This window comes from Triticum dicoccoides, chromosome 6B (genome assembly GCF_002162155.2).
Source record: "Triticum dicoccoides isolate Atlit2015 ecotype Zavitan chromosome 6B, WEW_v2.0, whole genome shotgun sequence".
NCBI classification, from domain to species: domain Eukaryota; kingdom Viridiplantae; phylum Streptophyta; class Magnoliopsida; order Poales; family Poaceae; genus Triticum; species Triticum dicoccoides.
Window position 1 is genome coordinate 119714910 of NC_041391.1, and position 5257 is coordinate 119720166.

The following is a 5257-nucleotide window of genomic DNA, read 5'->3' on the forward strand; positions in this document are numbered from 1 at the left end:
GTTTCTCTTTTTATCAAAAGCTTCATTCACAACAAACTCAACAAGAACTCGTGAGATAGGTTAGTATAAACCAATGCAAAACCATATCATATTCTACTGTAACAAATCACTAACATTATTATTCAACATTGAATACTAAATGTCTTTGCATATTTAATACTCCCATCCTCAAATAGAATCATTAAACAAGCAAACATACGCAAACAATGCAAAGATAACAGCAATCTGCCAAAACAGTACAGTCTGTAAAGAATGCAAGAGTAACAATACTTCCCTGACTCCAAAAATTATTAACTAAAATTCCCACGGTAATAAATTTATCAGAGCTTAATATGCAAAATGATTCAACATTATACCATTCTCTGACTTTTCTAGGGACTTTTGGCAACAGTGGTAAACTTTCTGTTTTCAAACAGCAACATGTATACTAGCAAAATAAGCATGACAAAGGCTATCCTTGACTTTTTTATTGGAACTGAAGATGCAAAACATTATTCTAACTAACAGTAAGCAAAAACTAGCAAAATAAAATGACGCTCCAAGCAAAACTCATATCATGTGGCGAATAAAAATATAGCTCCAAGTAAAGTTACCGATGAACGAAGACGAAAGAGGGATGCCTTCCGAGGCATCCCCAAGCTTAGGCTCTTGGTCGTCCTTGAATATTACCTTGGGGTGCCTTGGGAATCCCCAATCTTAGGCTCTTGCCGCTCCTTATTCCATAGTCCATCGAATCTTTTACCCAAAACTTGAAAACTTCAACCACACAAAACTCAAAACAAAACTCGTAAGCTCTGTTAGTATAAGAAAATAAATCCACCACTTAGGTACTGTAATGAACTCATTCTAAATTCATATTGGTGCAATATCTACTGTACTCCAACTTATTTATGGTTCATACCACTTAATACTAGCCATAGATTCATCAAAATAAGCAAACAACACAATGAAAACAGAATCTGTCAAAAACAGAACAGTCTGTAGTAATCTGTATCAAGCGTATACTTCTGGAACCCCAAAATTTATGAAATAAATTGATGTACCTGAGGAAATTGTCTATTAATCACCTGCAAAAAGAATCAACCTAAAATATCTCTCCAGTAAAAAATGGCATCTAATCTTGTGGGCGCTAAAGTTTCTGTTTTTTACAGGAAGATCACATAAACTTCACCCAAGTATTCCCAAAGGTTCTACTTGGCACTTTATTGAAACAAAAGCTATAAAACATGATTACTACAGTAGAATAATCATGTGGACACACAAAAACAGTAAGGATAAATATTGGTTTGTCTCCTAACAAGAGCTTTTCTTTAATGCCTTTTCTAGCTAGGCATGATGATGACAATGATGCTCACATAAAAGATAAGAATTGAAACATAACGGGAGCCTCATGAAGCATATGACTAGCACATTTAAGCCTAACCCACTTCCTATTCTTAGGGATTTTGTGAGCAAAGAACTTATGGGAGCAATAATCAACTAGCATAGGAAGGTAACACAAGCATAGCTTCAGGAATTTAAGCACATAGGGAGGAAACTTGATATTATTGCAATTCCTACAAGCATATGTTCCTCTCTCATAATAATTTTCAGTAGCATGATGAATGAATTCAACAATATAACCAGCACCTAAAGCATTCTTTTCATGATCTACTAGCATAGAAGATTTACTACTCTCCACATAAGCAAAATTCTTCTCATGAATAATAGTGGGAGCAAACTCAACAAAATAATTATCATGTGAGGGATAATCCAATTGAAAACTAAAATCATGATGACAAGTTTCATGGTTATCATTATTCCTAGTAGCATACAAGTCATCACAATAATCATCATAGATAGCAACTTTGTTCTCATAATCAATTGGAACTTCTTCCGAAATAGTGGAATCGTCACTAAATAAACTTGACACTCTTCCAAATCCACTTTCATGTTCATCACAATAAGATTCAATATCCTCCAAAATAGTGGGATCACTACTTCCTAAAGTTGACACTCTTCCAAACCCACTTTCATCGATATAATCATCATAAAAAGGAGGCATGCTTTCATCATAATAAATATTCTCATCAAAACTTGGGGGACAAAAAATATCATCTTCATCAAACATAGCTTGCCCAAGCTTGTGGCTTTGCATATCATTAGCATCATGGATATTCAAGGAATTCATACTAACAACATTGCAATCATGCTCATCATACAAAAACATTCTATAGATTTCTTCTTCTAGCACTTGAGCACAATTTTCCTTTCCATCAAACTCACGAAAGATATTAAAAAGACGAAGCGTATGAGACAAACTTAACTCCATTTTTTGTAATTTTCTTTTATAAACTAAACTAGTGATAAAATAGGAAACAAAAAGATTCGATTGCAAGATCTAAAGATATACCTTCAAGCACTCACCTCGCCAAAAAAAGAGCTTAGTTGACGGGGTGTGAGTACCCTTTACCTAGCCTCCCCGGCAACGGCGCCAGAAAAGAGCTTGATGTTTACTACACAACCTTCTTCTTGTAGACGTTGTTGGGCCTGCAAGTGCACAGGTTTGTAGGGCAGTAGCAAATTTCCGTCAAGTGGATGACCTAAGGTTTAGCAATCCGTAGGAGGCGTAGGATGAAGATGGTGTCTCTCAAACAACCCTGCAACCAAATAACAAAGAGTCTCTTGTGTCCCCAACACACCCAATACAATGGTAAATTGTATAGGTGCACTAGTTCGACGAAGAGATGGTGCAACAAGTGCAAAATAGATAGTAGATATAGGTTTTTGTAATCTGAAATAATAAAAACAGCAAGGTAATAAGTGGTAAAAGTGAGCGTAAACGGTATTGCAATGGTGGGAAAAAAGGCCTAGGGTTCATACTTTCACTAGTGCAAGTTCTCTCAGCAACAATAACATAGATAGATCATATAACAAGCCCTCAACATGCAACAAAGAGTCACTCCAAAGCCACTAATAGCGGAGAACAAACGTAGAGATCATGGTAGGGTATGAAACCACCTCAAAGTTATTCTTTCGGATCGATCTATAAAAGAGTTCGTACTAGAATAACACCTTAAGACACAAATCAACCAAAACCCTGATGTCACCTAGATACTCCATTGTCACCTCAACTATCCGTGGGCATGATTATACGATATGCATCACACAATCTCAGATTCATCCAACCAACATAAAATTGCTTCAAAGAGTTCCCCAAAGTTTCTACCGGATAGTCAAGAACGTGTGCCAAACCCTATGCATAGGTTCCCAATGTCACGCAACCCGCAAGTTGATCACCAAGACATACATCAAGTGTTCTCATAAAAGACTGAATCCGATAAGATAACTTTAAAGGGGAAACTCAATTCATCACAAGAGACTAGAGGGGGAGAAACATCATATGATCCAACTACAATAGCAAAGCTCGAGATACGTCAAGATCGTGCCATAGAGGGAACACGAGAGAGAACACGAGAGAGGGAGATTAAACACATAGCTACTGGTACATACCCTCAGCCCCGACGGTGAACTACTCCCTCCTCGTCATGGATAGCGCCGGGATGATGAAGATGGCCACCGGTGAAGGATCCCCCCTGCGTCAGAGTGCCGGGAAGGGCTCCCGAGAGGTTTTTGGTGGCTACAGAGGCTTGCGGTGGCGGAACTCCTGATCTATCTTCTCCTCTAGAAGTTTTAGGGTACGTAGGTATATATGGGTGCAAGGGGTACGTCGGTGGAGCTTCGGGGGCCCCACGAGGCAGGGGTGCGCGCCCTAGGGGGTCGGCATGCCCCCCACCCTCGTGAGCATCTCCCGTATCTTCTGACATGGAGTCCAAGTCCATCAGGTGGGTTTCCTTCCAAAAATAACTTCTCCAGTTGATTTCGTTCCGTTTTGACTCCGTCTGACATTCCTTTTCCTCGAAATACTGAAAGAGGCGACAAAACAGCAATATGGGCTGGGGCTCCGGTTAATAGGTTAGTCCGAAAAGTAATATAAAAGTGAATAATAAAGCCCATAATCATTCAAAACAGATAATAAAATAGCATGAATGCTTCATAAATTATAGATATGTTGGAGATGTATCATGGCCCGCCGTGCGGAAGAAAGAGTGAGACAGTCTCGAGGGAGTGACCAAGATATACAAAGTGCGTGCATGCGCACGAGAGGTTGGGGGGCTAGATAGGCAATGCATGTATTTAGCGCGAGAGGGTGAGAGGGAGAGGGGGAGAGAGAGAGCGAGAGAGAGAGAGAAAGAGAGAGCTCAACATGGGGTGCAATGGCGGGTGTGTGAGGTAAATACATTTGGTAACAGAGTGGAAAAAGGGGGTTGTGTAGTTGAGAGACTTAGAGATCGAAACATGGAGAGAAAGAATGGACGTGTGTTGGAGAGGAAGATTGACCGATACAGGAAGTATGTATCGTGTGTGCGGGGGGGGGGGGTGTGGTTGAATGTACATAGTACGAGACTTAACATCGATGTTTCAATTCTGTGTACATTGTAAGATTTGAACTGAGGACCATGCATACGAGTAATTATTTCAAATTCGTGCCATACTAAGTTTCGAAAAGTTGACATTGACTCAATTTGTTGTGCTTTTTTGTAGGTCATATGTTTGAATCCATCCAAAAGTTTTCCCACTACCATGGTATTTATCATATACATATGAATTTGTATTAAAAAAGTAGCAAGGATACAGTGAAATACGAAATCCACGTTAGAATTGGAGATTGCTACGTGACACACACACTAATTCAAATAACTAATTATGTGACACACACTCTAATCCACGTTAGCATGGATACCGTTTCGATTTTTTTCGAATAACTCCTCATTAATTAATTTATAGTACTCCCTCTGTTCACTTTTATAAGACCTTGAAGACATTTCAGACAATGTGCAAAACAGTTTATTTTAAGTTGTCTGAAACGACTTGCAAAAGTGAACGGAGGGAGTATCTCGTTTCGAATGACTAATTATTGCAAGGAAAACACGGGCATGGTAATACATAGAGATTCATTTGCAAATGAAAGAAGATTCGTTTGCATTCTCAAATGTAGGCGCACGAGGCAAACCAGGGTTGTGTCGGGGTGGACGCTGCTTCGGTGCCCAAAAGGCACCTGCCTTTGGGTCACTGACATGTGGGCCAGCCACCTGTTGGGCCCACATGTCATGGACACAAAGGAAGGTGCCTTAAGGCACCGAAGCACAGTCCTGTCGGGGTGGTCGCGTGTGTTGGACGAATGCATAGCACCCAGCCACCCACCCCCCTCCCTCGT